The sequence below is a fragment of the Plectropomus leopardus genome, chromosome 15 (assembly GCF_026936395.1).
Source record: "Plectropomus leopardus strain MGB_pleo_1.0 chromosome 15, ASM2693639v1, whole genome shotgun sequence".
In the NCBI taxonomy this organism is placed as follows: Eukaryota; Metazoa; Chordata; class Actinopteri; order Perciformes; family Serranidae; genus Plectropomus; species Plectropomus leopardus.
In genome coordinates, this window is record NC_142190.1 from 24,260,200 (window position 1) to 24,282,090 (window position 21,891).

General features: G+C 38.0%; 1 long non-coding RNA gene across 1 annotated transcript; it reads right to left on the minus strand.

The window, feature by feature from the left end:
• Window positions 1-1,369: 1,369 nt before the first annotated feature.
• On the minus strand, window positions 1,370-16,832 carry LOC148187327 (uncharacterized). Its single transcript, XR_015778861.1, has 3 exons — window positions 16,641-16,832; window positions 13,222-13,337; window positions 1,370-1,527 (listed from the first exon to the last, which is right to left on the minus strand). It is a non-coding gene; the product is annotated as an uncharacterized LOC148187327 (long non-coding RNA).
• Between the last annotated feature and the right edge of the window lie 5,059 nt (window positions 16,833-21,891).

A 21,891-nucleotide genomic window follows, 5' to 3' on the forward strand; every position in this document is an offset into this window, starting at 1 on the left:
TACTGTAAGAGCTCAATAAAGTGTAAATTTAATGATGCAAAGGCTGAAAGGCATTAGTTCAGAGGTAATTCAAATGATCATTTTGTGGTATTAAAGCTGAGTACCCTGTGCGCCATTCCCTTGCCATCAACATAAGAGCACACATCCCTTCTTATACAGTACTTCAGGCTATTCCATATAGATAGCTGGATGTTATGGGTTGTGCAGTAGAAGGTCTGTTTGAGTGCATTTGTGCATTTATGTTAGTGTGTGTGTTTATGATGGGGAGGTTGGAAAGGGAGGAGAGTGAGAGGGAGAAGGGAAAAAAACACATCTCTTCAAGAAAGGAGGATTTACAGCTTTAAAGCCCTTGGCGGTATCTTTACCTCTGAGATATCCCATCTCCCCTTCTCCTTCACTCCCATTCTTATATCCCTTCATCCTTCTGTAATTCTCCACATTCCCAGACATTTCGCTGTGTTCTCTCCAGCCAATCTACCTCAGCAGAGACGACCACAGATGAATCCATTAAGTTGCATAATTTACCCGCAAAGCAAAAGCCTCGGCCATTGTGAGTGTTTCAATGGAGAGGAAGTGCTTTTGTGCAAACCTCAACCTACCAGACTGTAGGCTTTTAAGGTCTGACCACTGGCCCTGGTGTACTCAAAGGGCTGAAACGCCAGTTGGGAATCAGCTGACATCTGCCCTAACATGACTTTTATTCCAATCAAATGTAAAAAAAAATCCAACCAACAACACAGAAAAATGCATTAAGGCTTCCAAATGTATCTTTCTTGTAAGACTTTCTTATGTGTTGGTAAGTGTCTCGAACTTATAAAGTATAAAATTGTGGATCTGTGGGTAAGTGTGCCAATATATTTGGAAGAACAAAAGGCTGTCATGTCGGTCTAATGGGAGTAAGTGCAGTGACATCATGAGAGACATACTCTGGCTGGCATTTATAACATCATATTTTGTGTGTGTGAGAGGGTAGCAGTATGTTTGTTTATTCCATGTAGTGTGTATGTCCATTTATGTGTGTTCATGTTTGTGTTGAATGAATATAAGCACTTTAAATATGAAGGTGGTTTTAAAAGCTTAAGGTGAAATACAAGTGATAGAGAGTCAACTGTTTTAAAAGAGACTAAGAGTTTATAGCCATGCTAGAGGCTTTGTGGGGCTGTAGTCAGACACCATGGTGCTTTGGGCTCAATGCTCACACAAGAGAGAGAGCGAGAGAGAGAGAGAGAGAGAGAGGGCGGCTCCAGGGGGGCATTTGTGGTCAGGCCTTGTGGATGAAGAAGTGTCGGGGTTGAACCAGGACAGCTGACTCAGATCAGAGTTTTATTTATTCATTCATCCATTTTCAATTTATTCTCCCTTTCTTTTATTTATGTATTTATCTATTTCGTTTCGTTTTGATTTGTTTGTTTGTTCTTCCTGTTTTTTTATTTGTCCTTCATTCTTGCTTTCTCCTGCTTTAGGCCACGCCCAGACCATTGGGGGGGTATTGGGCCGTTTCAGGTCAGTTCCCTTGTAGTGGGGGCGCTAGAGGAAAAGTCACAGGAATACTAAAGTCAGTAGTGTTCATCATCAAGGACGCATGTATATTGTTCTGATACATCCAGCAGATGACAGAACATTTCAATGGATGAGTGAAAAATTTGGCCTGCTGGTGAAAATTTGGGGGATCAACAAAGTCCATGGGACCATGGATATCTGTACCAAATCTCATGGCAATGCATCCATTATGAGTTGCCACATTTCAGCCTGCACCAAAGTGGTGGACCAGCTGACCAATTAAGTGACTGACAGATTTTGCCATGCCCAGAGCCATGCCGCTAGCTCGGCTAAAAGCACAACTAGAGGAAACACACTGACAGGGTTAGAATTAGTTTGATCAAATGCAATCACTTCAATGAGCTCACTGACAGTTGTTACAGTGGCTTTTCAGAGTGTGTAAATGTATTGAAAAACACTGTAATTAAACATGAGCAATATGAAAATATATTATGTACTAATTATGGAGGGGTTTTTTTTAGTTTACAAGGCAGGGAAAATGAATTCAAGACCAAATACGAAAGAAGACTTTTAAAACACTTCATCATTCATGGTAATGTATTCAGAGCAGGTTTTCAAGTATCTGATAAAAGTGGCTGTTGGCTAAAGCAGGAACTTGTTTTTATAACTTGCAGATATGGCAACAGCCGTGCAGAATAAAAATCATTTGAGTGTGAAATCTGATGGTCTGCAAAACAACTGGCTAATGCTCCTTATTCATTCTCGGTGGTTCAGCTTCTGATTTTTAACTGTTCATGACATTGTGGCTTCCAGCAATATGCAGAGTGGCTAGTGTTGATTGGACTGTGGCACTAAAAAGGAATGTGAAAACTGAGTATTTTGTAAATAAATTATACTATAATTATACTAAACATGTTGCACTCCACCCAAACACTTTTGACACTAATTTAACTTTCAGTCATGCCCTGAAGGCTTACCTTAACCTGAATGATTAAGCATCAAATTCTTATAACATTGTTGGACTCACAATGGACAGTTTTTAAGTATAAAAATAGATGTTCAGCCAAACCAGAGATATTGTCTTTTCTATACCATGTGTTTACTTCCATGTGCCTACATTACAAACAATGCAGCTCAACCCCTGACAGTTTGGTTGAAGAGTTGAGTGTATCATACTATTTGTGTCAAATGTAGTCTTGAGCAGAGATGAAGAGCGAGCTACAGAGTTCTGGCAAGCTCACGTCTTTCTTGCGGCTGAATTCCACCAGGTCCACCTGTGCTGCGTTACAGTCATGGCACTGCCTCTGAAGCTGATCATAGACGGTCTAGACAATACCCGTTATTCTACCGGTCCCAGCTCTGCTTCGCAGAGACTACGCGCTGAGTCTATTTTTGCCAGAGGCAGACAGCAGTCATGTCACGCCGCACAGACCAGATCATACCAGGCAGAAGTCAAGCAGTGGTGCATCTGGTCAATTTTCAAAATAAAATACCTTGCACAGACTTGGGATCATGTTTCCCTTAACTGACGTTACATCTCTGCTCCTTCTCCTTTCACAAGCCCTCTGTATTCTGTCCAGCATGAGAATAAATGTAAGGGTTCTCCTGCTAACAGGCTCTGTGCATCAAATAGACAGAAAGTAGATAATAATTAAGAACAGCACTGTATTTAAAAAAAACCCAAGCACAATTAAAATCTACATATCTATTTCACTCATAATTTAATTAGATATTATTAATCTAACTGATAACAGAAAAAGAGACAGATACATACATGAGCTCGCAGCCCTGTTCATTTTAGAACCTCTTTGTCCTGAGGCATTTTAGATCCTTAGAGCAACTGGTTTTAATTGTTCCTCAATCAAGGATAGTGGGAAAGGGAGACTGTGCCTTTGTCATGGCAGCTCCAAAGCTGTGGAATAGCCTTCTACTTTCAATCAAATTTTACCCCTCCATTGACAATTTTAAGACATATCTCAAGGCCTGCATGTTTCTATGGCCTTTGGTTACTCTTAGTGGTTTTAATAATTGAGTATTTTATGGTCTTTTGGTTTTTCATAAATTGATCTTACATGTTTTATCCTATTTTGTGCACATATTATGATATTTCCTTGTATTTTTCATTGCCATTTATTATTTTTATTGTGCCTTTTTACTACTGTTTGTGTACCGCACAGCACTTTGGTAAAGGGTGGTTGTTTTTAAAAGTGCTATAAATATGCAGTAGCACTGTTCATAACCTGTAAATTGATTGAGATCTCACACACTCAGCATTTCAAATCTCTCACTTTTGATTTATTAACACCTGTCATATGAAGTTGTTCACAGAAGGCGTGTTAAAAACCTGTCATGTATGCTGAATAAATCAACAGTTCTCCATGTTGGGGCACCTGGTGGCTCGATGGATAGAGCGCCCCATGTGCACAGGCTGTGTCCTTGCCGCAGCAGCTGTGGGTTCGAGTCTGGCCTCGGCCCTTTGCTGCATGTCTCCCTCTCTCTCTCTACCCCTTTCATGCTCACACTGTCCTGTCGATTAAAGGCAATAAAAGCCAAAAAAAAATTCTAAAAAAAAACAGTTCTCCATGTTTACCTTCATATAGCGAAGTGACTCAGTCAGTGGTGGATCTTACATGGGTGACACAGACGGCTACCTGGGGAGCCAAAGGTTTGGTGGGGTGAAGTGAATGTGGCGGCATGATCGGATTATGAGCAAAGGGTCCCTGGGCACAGATATGCAGGGGGCCCAACCACAAGACACAGACTTTGTGGTGGTTTTGCTTGTCTTGTAGTTATGCATCTTTCTTGTTTTTTTTTTTTTTGTCTCTTTGTGGTCATTTTTTTGTCTGCTTGTGGTTGTTTTGTGTCTCTTTGAGGTGTTTTTGTGTCTCTTTGAGGCATTTTTGTGTCTTATTTTGGTCATTTTGCATCTCTTTGTGGTTGTTTTGTGTCATTTTATACTTATTGAGATCTCTTTGAGGTAATTTTGTGTCTCTTTGGAGTAATTTATGCTATTTCTGGTTATTTTGTGTCACTTTGCAGTTCCTTTGCATGTCTTTGTGGTGGCTTTTTGTCTCTCTGTGGTCATTTTGAGTCTCTTCCCTGCTTGGTATTTGTTAGTTAAAGTGACATTTTGCAGGTGAAGGCCAAAGGGACCCCCTGACACTTTGTGCCCCTGGGCCTGTGCCTGGAAGGCCCGTTCAGTAATCCATCTATGTGTGGAGAGAATTAGAGTAAGAGAAAATGAAAAGTCAAGAGCCGGACTGCAGTACCAAAACAAGAAGACATAAATTTCCAAATTTGCACGTACAATGTTCTTTTGTTTTGAATTTATTATTATTGCTTATTAGCTAATTTGTTTATTTGTGTTCATTTCTCATTAGCTGTTGTTCTAATTTGTAATAAGGGCAGGGGTGGCAGGGGAAGCTTGCCTTAGGTGCCGAATGTGCACTGGACTCAAATACAACTGAGTTATATCTGTTGCACTTGAGGCTGTTTTCCTGAGAAAATAAGAGTTATTTCATACACTTGTTGAAATACTGAGCAGGAGATTAAACACGCTGAGTTTCATTGGCTGAAAATGTAAACAAGGCTTTGATTCCGGTCACATTCTGCATGCTGCGAACAATTTACTGAAATTGAGTTTTCTGATTCAGGAGCAGATCGCGTGTTTTCTATTTTATTTGCTGCTAAACAGAGGGGATGCTGCCACTTTTATATCAGCAGTTAATTATAACTATGCTTTATATTCCTAGGCCATCTCTGTGGCTTCGACACTGTGCATCCTGGAGCATGAAGGTTTAACAGTGCAAAGCTCTCACTCATCACCTTTTATGCTTACGCTGACAGGCCTGCCCTGTCCACTGGCAGACTTATTCATTGGCAGTGTTTTATCATTAAGGCCAGTCTTGTTCTCAAGACATACATCAAGCACTTCATCTTCATTTTCCTCCTCCTACTCCTCCTCCCCCTCCTCGCCCTCCTCCCTCGCTCTTTCTATCTCCCCTCCCTTCAAGCAGACTCATAATGCCTGTACATTGTTGTGGAGCGTGCAATTTAGCGGATGATGAGGCATAACGACATACAGTCGCTCTGCACTATATTTAAACGCAATCATAAAGGTAAAAATACCATTGCCTTTTAAATATTAAATCAAAACAGTCATTTTTTTTTTATCAGCACACATGCAAAATAACCACCTCAGGCTTAATAGACTCATACATATCAAGCACTTATTTTAAAGCACATTATTGCGTCTCCTAATAAGATCCTGATAGTTATTCAGTGGACGCAGGGCTTCACCCCCCACTGCCTTCTCTCTCTGGAGTATCACTGCTGTCAGCCTCTCTGGGCCACTTCTCTCCATCTGTTGCCTCGCGTCTCTCACTATGTGCTCTCTCACGGAAACATTTCCTCCACCTCCCCATTAGCCAACACCCCCTCCAAAATCCCTCTCCTCCCTGCTTTTTTCTCTATATTACAAGATCTGCAAAATCGCTGGCCCACATTTGTTGAAGATAAACTAGCTTCTCCTTGGCATTGGTTACTCCTTCTTTACAAAGAGTTCCTTCTACTGTAGGTCTAATTGCTTCTTACTTTTGCAAGAAAAAAAAAGAGTCTGCAGCTTTCACACATTCTCCCATGTGTCCGTTTTTCCAGTCTTTGTGTTTGATGGAGTCTGTGGGAATTGCTTCCTCTCATCATTGTGTTCCTCCTCTAGGTGGCTTTACTTATTCAGCCAGCAGCTGTGTTTTGGCTGAGGCTCATCTCCCCCTCGCTGCCTTTCTCTCCCTCCTGTGTTATATCCTGGGCTCTCCTATACTCTTATCATATCTGCATCCAAACAATTTCACGTGGTCATTGCAGATGGTCAAAACACAAAAATTACTTTTCAGAGTCTTATACCAACTTGTCTGCACACATTTTGTGCAATATGCTGCACAAGCTCTGTCTTTTATTTTATGATTCCCTTCACTGATAGAGTGATGCAATGAGGATGTTTCCTAGAACAAGAAAATTGGTTATAGCATAGACCTCTTCGGACCTATCAAAAAACTCACTAGATACTGTTAACAACCTGAAACTTCTGTCTGTTGATGTTGCAATTTGACTTCAGAAAATGTCATGTCATATTTAATACTGCAGGAAAAGTGGATTTTTACATCATCTAAAGAGAAGGAAAAAAAACATAATACATTTGTCCATTAAGTGATCTTAAAAAACAACATTTAAACGCACAGTATGCCACATATTTTCTTAAACACGCACACTTTTTCACATTTGAACTTCCTGTGGACTTTGATATAGTATTTTTGTATTTTTCAAGTGGAAATGTGTTTTTAAACTTACGCATGATTTGTGCCATTTTAATAGCTTCCAATTATCTGAATTTTAGAGCCTTTAATAATATGTTTGTCAAAGTTGGTTCTTGATGAGTTCTTAATTTTAAAAGTCACACAACTCACTTTAAAGCTACAGATAGTAACTTTTATTTAAAAAAAAAAAACCCAACAACTGAAACTGTCTCTATATTCACAAGGACTAAATGGGCCAAATAATCTGTGAAGAACATCAGCTGTCAATCACTGCTGATACATCTCAGTCAAATTAGGCAGTGCTGATAAAATATGAATCAAGTTTCTGTTACTGCACTTCTAACTTCACATGTTTTCAGGAACATATTTTAGTGTACTGTTTAGCTGTAATATGAGGAAGTTTGTGACCCAGCGGCCATGTTGGATTCAGTTAAACTGGACTGTCAAGCATCCGCCACCAACTCATTTTACAACTAAACAGTACACCAAAATATGTTTCTGAAAGCATTTGAGGCAGGAAATATGCCATTCAGTAACACAATGCTGATTCAGCGCTGCTTTGTTTGACAGTTTGGACGCTGTTCACAGAGATTGGCATGATTAACAGCTGCTCTGACACTCCTGTTCTCTGACTGATTATTGCTGACTATACCACAGTCTCATTCTAGCAAGATGAAATTATCTTCTTCTATCTATCTTGTGTACTTCTTTCAGAATGGTGAAGTTTCAGCAAATATGAAACAAAGTTATCGTCATTTTCGAGTTACAAACCGTATCTTTAAAAGTATAAAAATTGGATGTATCAAAGTCTTAGTGAACAATATGAAGTATATAGTAAATATTGATTAAGAATTGGTTAAGATAATTCTATACAGTATTGCAATAGATTTCCCCATCTTTGCTTTGACATAATTTCAGTTTGGTTTCCAGTGTAATTCATTACTCCCTCAATATATAGTTTGTTCAAATCAAACACATTCTTTGGAATTTTCAATTATTTTCCTGTTTGCATTTTTAGTTCAACATGTCTTCTTCAACAGTAAATACTGGCAGATTAATTCAAAAGTGTTAAATGCAGCTCTGGTAGTAGCAAAAGCTCTACATTCTACATAGAAAATGCAATAATAATGTGATTTATCTGTTGTAAACCCTTTGCAGCTGAATGGTTGATCTTGTGAAAAGCCTCTTATACTTGACACACAAAATTAACGACAAAGGAGGATAAGGGGCCCTTTCTCACCAAACTGGTCATTCAAGGTCTAGACTGTGCGTGCGCTTGTGTGTGTGTGTGTGTGTGTGTGTGTGTGTATGTGTGTGTGTGTGTGTGCGTGCGTGCGTGCGTGCGTGTGTGTGTGTGTGTGTGAGTGAGTGAGTGAGTGAAGGGGTTGGGGGCCACTTCCCTTAATTATAACAACCTCTCAAGGACACAACTGAATATCATGACGTACCATCCCTCATCAAAATCAGAGCAGCCACCAGAGATATAAAGTTTGATAGATGTGTTGGACAGATTTAGTCCACACATAGTCAGATTGTGATTAAATGATGTATCTCTGTGTTTGTAATAGTAATGGTGTAAAGTCTGTCAAATGTGCATGTACTGCTGAGGAGATGAATCCAGAGCATAGTTTATACAAATAAACCTGTACATGCTGAAAAAGTGGGGATACACATCTCAAAAAGGGCCTGTCAAATCAGCTACACTATGTCAACCTGTGCACCTATACAGTATAAAGCTCAGATATGGAGGGGAAAAAACTTTGAAGTAAAATCTCAATACTTTTACAGCCAATTATTGATGTGTGATAATTTAGTCTCTTGTGATAAAAATGAGCACACTCAGCAGAGAGGGAACAAGATGTAAATTCAAAATCAATTAATACAATCAAATGTTAAGTTTTACTGCATACTCACACAGTATATAAATTAAGTTTCTGACCTAGGAGGCCTAAGTAGATTTTGATTGCCACTATCTGGCTTTTTTTCACTACGAAGCCCAGCAAGAGTTTAGGGACATTACAAAGTGCAACCTTAAATGCTAAACAGCAGATTTAGAAGTTTAAGCCTTCCTAGTGTGGCTTTGTATTGGCAGGGGAGATAAACCCATCCAAACTAATAGAAAAGCTTAAGCGTACGAAGGTAAAATGTAAAATGAAACTGACAGAGAGTATAAAGATTTAAAAACCAGAGCTGCAGGGATTTTTTTTTTCAGCAGGATGCAAATGAAACTGACGAGACACAGCCAACAGGCACAGTCAGAGCTCAGACATGATGGGATATTGTAGAGCAGGTGCAACTTGGGCCACGGGGTCATCAGGGAAAAGAAATGGTTATGGAACAAATGCGAGAGGAGGCAGTGAGCCTTGCGAAAGGAAACTCTTGAGCAAAGCAGGGTCAGGGGCTGAACTGTGAGGACATGAGGAAACTCAGCTGGACAGAGCTGCGGAGTATGAGACGTGGATGAAACCAAACCTGTTCTCAGGCCAGTCTTTCTGTAATAGAATTACATGAACGCACTAAAAGCACCTACTTGTGTTCATGAACAGCTACCATTGAAATCTACTCTAATAGTCACTGTGTTCTTTCCCATAGAAAGATATCAAAACTCCCTTTATCCTTCGCCAAAGCCATCCACACACAGCAGCCAACTTGATGCTGACATCACTGAAAACTATCCAGTACAGCACAGACTCAATGACCTGTGTCATTGCAGCTATAGCCTATATGGTCAATAAAATCAGATTGGCCCTCAGCTTGTAAACGTACTACAATCACAAAGTCCGATTTATGACATTGTCACATAATCTTTCCATGGTAGATGAAACACAATGTTCACATAAATTTGTGTCCACAAAACAAAATCTGCATTTCAGACTTATCAGCAAAACTCATTTGACAAAATGTGTTGACTTTAGCAGCAGTGGATTGCAGCCTGACAGACCTGAAGTCTCAGCATCGTCATACCGGACATTTAGCGCTGTAGAGCTGTGTTTATAGCCACTACAGTGAGAGTTACAGCTCGACATATGGAAGGAATTGTGTGCATTGTGACTTGTTAAAACATTTCGGCAATCACCAGTCTCAGATGTATTCAGTGAGGCATTGTGAATGTGAGCATTCACATATTTTTGTGTTTGCAGAGAGAGATGTTTACTAGATGTCATCTTTGCAAACAGTGGCAATTGGTGAGGCAGTGTTTGTCAAATAAATACCAGCACAGAGTCCAAAAGTCTCAGACATAAATGACAGCTCTACTGGCAGCCAGGATACTAATTAAGCATTTATATAAAAAAACAATCTGCCTGGCACATTTTCAGAGACACTTCTGGATAAATGTCATGTTTTCCATATATAATTTTCATAAAAACAACAACAAAAACCAAAGTGTAAGACAATAACTTAAAAAACAAACTTGTTTTTGGAAGAAATAGGCACATTAACCCTCACAACAATACAAACTGTTGGTTTTACATTAGCCTAAAAGATGCTGGAGCGCAGATATTCATTCATTCATTTGTACAAAGCCAGGCTAGCTATTTCTAGTCTTTGTGCTAAACTGCTAACCAGCTACTGGCTCAAGCAGCCATATGAGAGCGTCATCAATCTTCTAATCTAACTCTCTGCAAGAAAAAACAAATGCGTGTATTTCTAAAATTTTAAACTATTCCATTAATGTGTCAGGTTACGGACTGTTACACGCACAGGTCAATGCATTTTTTTTTTTAAATCTATTGACGCAAAAAGTTAACAACCAGTGTAAAGCACCAAACTCTCTATAGAAGTGAAGAGCTGGTCGTTGGCTGTGGACCTGAACTAACAACTCTATCTCACTCCCAACTTGGTCAGTTGCACTCTGCTTTAGATAACGACGCACAAAGGCACCCTTTAGTGGCAGTATGAGATGCATTGCAGCTGCCGTTTTTCACACCCCGAGCAACTGTTGTGATATAAAGAGAAAGAAAGTCTACATAAGGCAGATGAGGACTTTCACCAAGGAGAATGCTGTTTATGTAAAACCAAAAGTCAACTGAGTTATTTTAATAACAACATAGTGTTCTATAGTAGGCTATGAATATGTAAGTGACAATTGTCCTTCTTTTGAGCCAAACCATGTTTTTTTCTAAATCTAACCTCAAACCTTTTGCCCAAACTTAAGGAAGTTAACCTACAAACAATGTGTTTCAGCCATGTTCCACATTTATTTAAGCTTTGTTTCAAAAAGCACTTTACAAATAAAGTTTATTATTATTATTGTTGTTGTTGTTGTTGTTGTTGTTATGAAAACAGTCTGTAATTAATAAGCAGAAACTGTACATTTCCTGTTAAAATTAAAAATTTCTTGTTAAGTTTATTTTGAAAAACACAATATATGCAACAAGCGTACATTGACTTATCATCCCTGAGTGTGCAAAACTGATGATGCAGGCATACTAAGAGCATCACAGCTTGATGATAAATCTACTGGTTGAGTGTTGGCATTTGACATATTGGAAATGAGAATGCATGGCAACAAAATATCATGTTCTTTTTTGTGAGTGAGCTACAAAAAGAGCTGACTTTTAGGAGTTTATTAAAATGTCCAAAGATGTCTATCCAAGAAGTAAGAAATAATGTAAAAATATTATGAAAAAGAAACGTTAGCTAGACATTTTCAACTTCACAGAAAACTAGAACGGGTAATCCCAAAATAAGTTAGTTTTGATGATGCTATTTATCCATATTGACAATGAGGGGGAGCGAGAGAAACGTCATGACAGGAATAAAAGCTTAATGACATATAAGCTCTGAAAACACAAACACTCATGATGAGATTCTTTGAATTACCCACGGTCATTATCGTCCCTGACCCTAAACCTTTAACCTATCACCACCGTAACCAAAAACCAAATCTCAGCCACTGGTTTGAATGAAAGAAATTCCCACTGGACCAACAGCGTAATGAACACCACACACAGAGAAACTCTGGCACAACTCAAAACAGAAACACAGAGACTGAAAGACTTTTGTTCCCTCAGCAGCCCCCGTCTTTATCATATGAAAAAAGGAGGAGTGATGTGTCAGTGTCAACAAACAACATTTAATTGAGCTCATCAGCCTGAAATCATCACACAACAAAAGCCTTAGATTGATGATTTGGACATTACATCACTGCCATAACAAACACTGTTCCACTGCTGCCTCTGAGGCTTCATCCACTGGAGTATTAAGATAAAGTGCTGTTACAACTCTTTCAGTGAGACTTGGGAGACGCGTGGACAATGAAAAGAAAGGACGAGATGAACAAAACATTTAGTTGACAGAGATGATGACGACATCATGGAAAGCATGGACTGTGTGAAGCCAAAACATTAGATTGGTAGAACACAGCAAACAAACTCCCGCACAATGTGAAACCTGCAAAAAGACATTTATTTACCACACATCACAGTCATGCCTAATGAAGGTCTAGCACAGAAAATAAATGTATTTAAGTTAGACAGTGTGCGGGAGTTTGTTTGCAACTTTTGATCTACTCATCCATCTCCTACGCACCTGTCTCATGAAAAGAATGTGTGAAGTGTTCTTCTGTTTTGAGAATAATAACTACAGACATCCTTTTGTGATTACATCTGAGGTAAATGTAGATCCGGCCCTGCAGAAAGGATACCTTGCACGGCATAGAATCATAGGATCACAAAAAAAGTCCATCTTGTCAGGCTTTAAGTAATATGTTGGGGAAATGTTCTCAAATTTGACACAGACGTCCACTCAGCCTTAATGCTGATCAGAGGTCAAAGTGACCTCAAAAAACATGTTACTAGCTGCAACTTAAGAATTATTATGCTAATTATGACAAGATTTCGCACACATTTCTAACAGCATAATATGATGAAATCTTGACATTTTAAATCCAAAAGGTCAAAGGTTAAATTCACTGTTACATCATAATGCTTTCAACACTAACTCTGGAACAGAAAGGGAGACTAAAGTATGCTGACTGCCTTGATCTTTACTGTTGGGATGAAGACGCTAGTGAAGCATCCAGATTCTTTGCAGCAACATCCATATTTGAAGCAGGATCAACTGTTATGGCTACATGAGTCTAGACAGACAGGGATGTAAACTGTAACTGCAACTTGACTGTTTTGCAGAGGCATACAGCCACTAGGTGGTAATACTGGTTTCTCATTTTACTGCATTTTTCAAAAATGCAGTAAAATTTTTTATGCTTTGTGCCTGCTACATTGATAAAGCTACAGTATTCGGACAAACTCATCACAATAGAAAATATACATTCATATGACTCTGCAACCCAAGGCTGGATTACAGACCTTGATGCACCACCTCCACTCACAGCCCCAGACACTGTAAACCCTCATTTTTGGAGTGAAAGTGGACACTTTGGTAAACGAGATAACAGTGTCCTTACCTGACCAGATGGTGCCTCCGTCCCACACGGCGTGAGTTACCTTCATTTTCTCTATAGGGCAGCAAAACCATGGCAGTAAAAATCCTTGTCATGTGTCCTAGTAGAACAATAAAAGCCTATAAAAGAAAATTAAGAATAACATTGCAGAAGAAAATCAATCACTTATTTATGTTCTATTTTTAAGATACATTTTATAACAATAAGTCAAAAACTATGATGTTGTTTAAATGGGAGGGTTCATGTTCAACCTCAATTTGTTCCAGAATAAATATCAAAATTACCCTAAAAGTATTTTTTTATTAACTCATTATATTTCCTTGCATTCCATTTACCACTGACCAGGAGCCTGAGTGTTATACTTTGCGTTATTTTGTTCACTTCAGCAGCTATATGTATATATTTTTAATGTCTTATCACTCATATAATACAATACACAAAAACAATACATAATTTGAAATGGAACTCGAAGCATTAGAGTAAGTTATGCAGGCACCTGCAGATTCTTTAAGTTAATACTTTAATCGACAGGTGATGGTTATTGCTCACCTCACACAGTGCTCACATCTTCTCTCTTTCTCACATGCAATCACCATGAACTCTAACTAGGCCTGTTCTTCCTTGCAAAATGTCAGGGCACATTACAATCAAGGTCTCGCACACATGAATGGAAATAATTACACAGCATCATTCTGTATTTGTCGGACAGAAATCTGCTCCACAGGCACTGTATGCAGAGGTGACTGTTCGTTGTGCAGAAAGTTTTAAGACCACAAAATGTCATTGCACCCTTTCTCTCTGAGTCTTTTTCGTAAAGTGAGGACTAATTATTGGATGGTATGATGGAATAATTACCCAAATCCATCTTCATAATGGACTTGAAAATCCTAGTAATGTTAATTTGACTGTGATCTCCTCAAATATCTAATTTTCCTGAGTCATACAAAGAGGAGTTGGAATCAAGCTATGTTGCTCTGTGAACTGGTGGGAGGTGAGATGTTCCAGTTAAGAAAACTATGACAATAATGAATAACAATAACGTGATTTCGAAGGAAAACTCATGAAGAGCACAAAAAAAACATGCAGATAGGCCAACCTAACTGTTCACTTTCAATGTACCGTGAAAGAAAAAATAAATAAATAAATAAATAAATGTGTGTGTGTGTGTGTGTGTGTGTGTGTGTGTGTGCATATATATATATATATATATATATATATATATATATATATATATATATATATATATATATAAAACACTTTTTCAATCTAAAGTTTAGGCTTACAGACAAACCAGTGACTTAAAACATGAAGTTTTGATTTTTATATCTGCAAAAAAGGGTTTTTTGGGTGGGGGGGTTTCCACCGAGGAAATCACTCTCAAATGCAGAAGCAGAAGTTAGTTTCCCAGTTTGGAGTCTTATCATCAACCAGCAGACTCTCTTTGCAAAGCTTAACTACCCGTCTGCTGGCGGTCGCTTCAATTCAGTATCAACTTTTTCATCTAACTTTTGACAAGAAAACAGGAAAGCATGTATTTCCTAAAATGTGGACCTATTCCTTTAAAATGAATAGCTCACCTTCAAAATGACCATTTGTATACCTATTGGTAATTGGTCAAGTTGTGAGAGTTTGTAAACAGATGTTTTGGTATAGTTCCAGGTGATAAACATGGTCCCCCATAAATCAATGATTCAACATTTGCTGTTTTCCACAGAGGCATGCAAGAAAAACAAAGATTTCTTTACAAATTCAACATAACATGACTAATTGATTTAACAATGGCTGTTCTGTGAGTGAAGCATTCCTTTAAATAACCTAAGGAGGTACTATCAAAACTGAAACACAAAATACAAAACAGCATTCAGCTATTGCCCTCAGACCACTATCACATCATGCATCTCAATGTAAAAGCAACGCAGAGTCCCTGTAGCAAACACCACTCTGCAGAATGGAAGTCTGAAATCCATTTGCAGCACTTCACGGTCACAGAAAATGTCCAACATCCACAACTTTTTAACAACAGTCTGCTCTATCACAGATTAAAAGAACAAAACAAAACACTGAGCACTGTTTACATCCAAAGCTGAGCTGAAAGAGGTTATTTTAACAACAAATCAAGTGCTACACACTTCACTGATTAGTTTACCCTTTCTGGTTCGAGCTGTGCTAATCAGAGAAATCATCCACGGTTGTGTTTTATAATGATGAAAGCCTGCAGACACTCGACCTGGCCAGGTCACACTGTTGTCCACCTCTGCTTTACTGTCTTTGCACAATTATTTTGTCCCCATAAAGGATCATGTTTGAACTTGTCCCTCTGTTCAATGTGTTTGCAAGAATTTCTTATTCAGCTTGATGAATAAAAAATTCACTTTCAGGTCAATGTCTATTTTGGCAAAGAGAAAACATTCTCATTAGTCTCTGTTGTCTAACAATCATTTACAGTACCAGGAAACAGACTCCCACATCAGAGTGATGCCATGGAGAAACAATCTTTCCAACTTCAGTTACTATACCCAAGAAACAAGGTCACAGATGGAGGTGTGAGCCTCGTCTTAGTTATATAGTCTTAACAACACGATGCCTGTCTCCAGCCTGCGCCAAGAAACTGACACCTCTCTGTAACCTTGCTGACCAGTAAGTAAGGAAAAAGACATGGTCAGTTAACCAAAACACTGCAGAAACACATACATTTTATACTTTATTCCTAAACATATTTTCCACCATGATGATATGAGCCAATTAACCCTTTAAAACCTGGGCAAATTGGCCAGATTTCCTTCATAAACATGGGAATACTGCAATATCAACCAGAACAAGAAACTGCCCCCCAAAAAAGCAAGAAATCAGTCAAAATTCACAAGGAATTAAAAATAAGCAAATCAAATTAGATTTAAAAACAAAAACAAACAGAAAAAAACAACCTTAAGAAATATTTGTTTTTTCTGTAACATATTTTTAAATATATAATTATAAGTATTAACCCGTGCTAATTTTCAAGTCATTTTCTTGTCACCTGATACAGTTTTGTTTTTGTAATTTCTGGGACATTTCTTTCCAAGTTGCTTATTGCTTTTCCCCCCATTTTCTTGAAGAAATCAAACCAATTTAATGAGGTTTCAGAGGCTTACATGCCAGTGCAAGGCGTCTCATTGCAGCACAACAAAACTGATGTCGATCCAGGTGTTAAAGCCTTAAACAAGTGAAATGTGAGTAGTTTGTATTCTTTTGATTGGAAATTTGGGAAGTGCTAGCTCTTCACATTTTTAAAAAAGATAAAGTACTATAACTGTTCAAAACTTGATCAGTTTGGTTAATTATTAGGGCTGAGTGAAGCAGCAGAGGCAGGGAGGACCCAAATGCAGGACAACAGTCAGGTGGTGTCAAAAAAGATACTTAAAAGTGAGGAAAAACAGGCTTACAGTCAGATGAGATGTAGATCAGACAGGCAGGCAAACTGGCAGCAGCAATTAACAGGAACATCCAAAAATGCAGGGAAGCCACTGGGAAAGTTGAGCAGACGATCTGACCAAAAAAAAACCAAAGGGATTGTTCAGGTAGGACTGCAGGACAGGTGAAACTAATCAGTGAGACAGACAATCCAACATGGTGGGGAAAACACAGGGACAGGAAGTGAAGTGATCTGAAATGAGAGATTTGATTGACAAAATAAAACAGGAAACCTGTTCCTGAACAGGAAACCAAATCCTGAATGAAAAATAAAAGAATAAAAACAAACAAACAAACAAAAATTAACTCATGAGGAGATAACATGTTAGAAATAATGTCTGAATTCAAAATGTTTAAATGTCTTTTGGGGGGGGGGGGGGTAAATATTTTAGCAGGGGAAACATTTGGAAATTTCCAATGGCTGTGTGATCTCTGCCTCTCTGTGAGGAACATGCGGGAGACTGAATTCCCAAATTGTCACATACAGCCGCTTGGTCTTAATGTTTTGGGTTTTTTTTTTCTAAACCTAACCAAGAGCTTGTTTTGCACAAGGACATGAATGTAAATACAAAATGTTTTACTGAAGTCAAATGTTTATTTGAAAAAAGACTGTATGCGCCTAATGAGCAGAAACTCTACATTTCCTGTGAAAGTATATTTAAAAGACACAACACATTTAACAGACATAAACTGACACGCTGTCACTGCGTGTTAACACGTTACATGCATGTAACTTAGTAACCAGGCGGCAATATTTGACAAATTGAGATGATACAGCTACTTTCATATTACTTTCTGTTTCCATCACTTGGATCCAAATAACTCAAAACACAGGACACAATGCTGATTGTTGCCACATAAATGGATGTATGTGCATTGATTTCCAAAAATTACAGACAATATGGCATGTGCAGACTATTCTGGCATACAGGGCCAGTGATGGCAAAAATCGAAGTATAGTTACTTAAGTACAAGTCCAGTTTTTGAGTATCTGTACAGTATTTCTTTTTTAACTCATTACTGTGACTCCACTACATTAGAAAGACAAATACTGTACTTTTTACTCCACTACATACATACAAAGGCCTTACATTTGCTTTGAAGTCAGGAGAAAAAAAAATTCTTTTCTAAAGTCCATAAACTGTGATCATGCAGTTCTGCGAATGTTGTGTTTTCGTACCTTTACCTTGGTGCATGTGCTCCTCAAATTGGGCAGTTCATTGTTAGAGACAGGTAGAGAGGAGAGGTCATCAGCAGGAGCTTGCATTTGGTTACATGGTGTTAGTAACGGCTACAGCAGCAGATGGAGATGAAGATTCCCTTCCAGATCACCCATGGCCATACCTCAAGTACATATTTGAGATTTTTGAGATGAAGAATGATTTGTATTATTTTAAATGTTAAATGCACAAACTTCATCACAAACTACAAGAAATTTCCATCAAGTTGGAGAAAGCAGGTCAGTTTGTGTTTCTGAGGGCATTTCTGCAGCATATTCAACAAGCTTTTCATTTTACAGGTTCTACAAGCAGGTCAGTGCATTCAGTGGGCTGTTTCAGAGTCATCAGGTTCTGTTGTGACATTACACAACAATGCATTGAGGTGTAATGCATTGTAAACAAAGTATTCAAAGTACTTTTTAAAAAAAAAAGAAAAAAAAAAAGCAAGTACTCCAGTACTTTAACCCTTTGAAACCTACATTGAGTCAGATGCTTTTCAGAAGCATATAAACTTGTGAAATTTAAGCAAATTGGTTTGATTTCTTTCAAAAACATGTGGGGAAAGGCAACCAACTATTTAGCAAGAAATATCAGGCAAAATGCAAGAAATTTGCAAAAGGAGAAAAAAAAAGAGAGAGGGGGAAAATTATTAGAAAATGATCAAAGTACTAGCAGAAACTGTCCATAAAACTACAGTTCTAATTATATATAACATATTAGATATTTTCATTTTATTTTATTTTATTTTGCACTTCAGGTAATTTTCTTGTTTGTCTTCATTTTTTACACTTTTTATTTTCAATTTTTGCTATTTTTTAGGTAATTTTCTTGTAACTTACTGTTGCAGATTTGTGAGTAATTTCTTGTGAAGTTGCTCGTTGCCTTTTTTCCATGTTTTTGAATGAAAGTAAGTTAATTTGCTTAGGTTTCAAAGGGCTAACATAATAATTTGGCTCATTTAATTGTATTGGAGTATTATTTGACCAGGAGTATCTATACTTTGACTCAAGTAATAGAGTTATGTACTTTTCCCATCACTGTACAGGACAAATGGGTCTTTTTGAAGTAGTAGAGTTGTTCACACTGTCCAAAAGACTACATTATAAAATCAGTTAACATGTATTTAAAAAAATCCTAACATGCCTAAAGGAAAATGCTGCTGATATCGATGCATCATAACAGCTTCACACTGTTTCCATCTGGGAGGAAGGAGGAATCTTTTACCTTTTACTGTTGACTGAGCTGTAGGAGGCCAAAATTAGTTTCCTCCCCCAATCTTCCCCAGCTGTCTCTAATGCTGCCTGCACAGTGTTTCTTTCTCACCGGCAGATTTGTACCTCACTGTGAACTCACAGCCTGAATCAATGGGGCAACACAATCACAGGTAATGTATCACCCCGATGTGCTTAACTTTCACCCGAATCGTTACCTGATGACTTGGGAACCTCCTCATTAGATGCTTTGAGATCATTACATGGCCATTCACTGTTGAGCTGTTTGTGTGTCTCTGTCTGCACTTACAGCAGCATTTTAGCAAGCAATGATTGGATCTATTGTATTAAAGATTCATGCTTTTGTTAACTTTTTATGTAAATCTTGTTTATGTTTACTCAGTGACGCATGCCTGGGTATCTGTTTGGAGACAAATTCTCGGGAAGACACAAGAACAGCACACATTAGAAACTGGGGAGAAACTAAGTGGGTGATCTGATTAGACTGTAGAGTTTCTTTTTGCTGCACAAATTATCATATTAATAAGAAAACCTAAATTACCTCACTGCTGTAAGATTCTGAGTTCATGCCTGAGTTCATATTAATATATTCCATGTAATGAGTGAAGACAAGTACTGTATGTTGACATAGGATTATCTGCAAATGAGTGCACTGATTTACTTCATTAATAACCACATTAACATAACTGCTTATCTTTTATATATATTATGAGGACGGTGCTGGGATATTAGGCAGCTCAAGAGCCTCCTGGGGCGGCACAGTGGCTCAGTTGTGATTACTGTCGCCTCACAGAAAGACGGTCCTGAGTTTGAAACCAAATAAAGCCGAACTATGAGTGCAGTCCTCTCCTGTTTGTGCTCTTTTCCCTCAAAAGCCCCCGACTTCAAAATGGTCAGCCAGTCATGGGCTACTGTGGCCCTTGAAGGAACAGTGTGTCTGCAAGTTTTAGCCAAAATTATCATGTGTACTTAACATTTTTTGCTGATCCATTTCAACACATGCAGTAGAGTTTAAGAGGTTTTATATATTTGCGGTTCATGATCTTGAGTTTCTGTTCATTTTTCAGTAGATTTTGAAATTCAATTAGCACGGTCGTGGAAGCACATTAATTACAATAATTTAACTTTTAGCAAAACCAGCAGCCAGAAATAATGACTGTCACAGCAGGGATGGAAAGATTTGTCACTGTAAACAAAGCTCAAAATGCTGAAATATCTCAACACAGAGTCACCAGAAAATCTTGACTGAAGGAGAAATGGTTCCACAGAGAGAAAAGCTAACTGTCTGTCTCACTCCTGAAAGCATAATCTGTTAAAAAATCAAGTAATGCTGCTCAACACGTTTTAAAGAGATCTCAAGATAAAGTTAATAAAAACCTTAAGCTATAAAGAGGTCCCGTAGTTTTAAAATGTTGGTAACTGCTGCCCTAAAGCTACGCTGTTAGCATGAATATCAATTAGCAAACCCTGGAAACCTGCTCGAGTTCTGTATTAAATAGCATTGAGTCAATAGACATTTTGACATGTCACTGTAGGGAAATCACAGGTTTAAATAATAGAACTAATGATGGCTACATTTAGTGGAGTGTTGCAGTAATGTGTCCTAAAACAAGGAATTGAGTTAGCATTTTAGCACTTTTGGTTCATTTAATAAAAGGCAGTTGCTAACAAGTGGCTGAATGAAACTATGGAAAATCACCACAATGAACGTGGCTTCACAGCCTTGTTGTGGTAATAACGATGAAGTCATGCAACCACGTGCATCTTATTTAAAGCCTTAAGTTAGCTTTTACCCCTGGCAATTGCATTTACCTTTCAAAGATCCTAGAAGTGGTGTTCATTTATGAAGATTCATTTAATAAACAAAAAAGTTAAAGTATTATAAAGGATTTTTTTAAAATCTGTTTTTAATATTTTATTTTATTGTATTGTTTTGATTTTAATTGGTTATATTACTTTAATACTCTTCTGGTTGTGCACTTTCACTTGTATTTTTGTGTGATGTATTTTTCTCGACATCACTGTAAATGAGAGTTAACTCTTAATGATCCATCCAGACTAAATAATGATTGAATAAACTTTTGTTTACCGCAGAGCTTATTTCCTACAATTTTCCAAAATTCAATGGCAATATCTGATAGGCTTTTTGATGAAGGAATCAGTGGGCAAAGCTAACTCTCTGGTCATCCCTGCAGCACTCTATTTAGCTAATTCAGTTATTGCACCGTGGTATGATGCATGCATAATCACTGTCATACTGTCAAGATTTATAGGGACACTTGGATAGAACAGATCCATTGTTAATGTATGTTTTCCAAACTATGACAGGTTAAAAACAAAACCCTATTTGTTGTAATGACATGTTACCATTATGTAGCATTGAGTTAAAGTGCAGGTTGAAAAGTACACAGCTGAAACAATTTTTGAGAGTTTGTTAATTGATATCACAAAGAGATGTGAAAAGAGGTCAAGGATAGCCCACCAGAGAAAAGTTCAGTCTGACAGCAGCATTGTTTGCAAAAGGTTATTATGGCATTTTATGCATATGATTTGTAGTAAATGGGATGAAACATGCAAACTACTGGTTTATTTCTTTTAGGCTTTGGCCTCAGTGCCTCGTTCCGCTGCTCCTGCATAGTTAGGATGGATAAAATGCAGGAGATAATTTCTCCTCAGGGGGATTAATAAAGCATAACTTAACTTTGTAGACAGTTGGCTGAATTTGGACATAAAAAACAAAGGCTCAGTGCCCTCAGTGCTGTTTTTTTTTT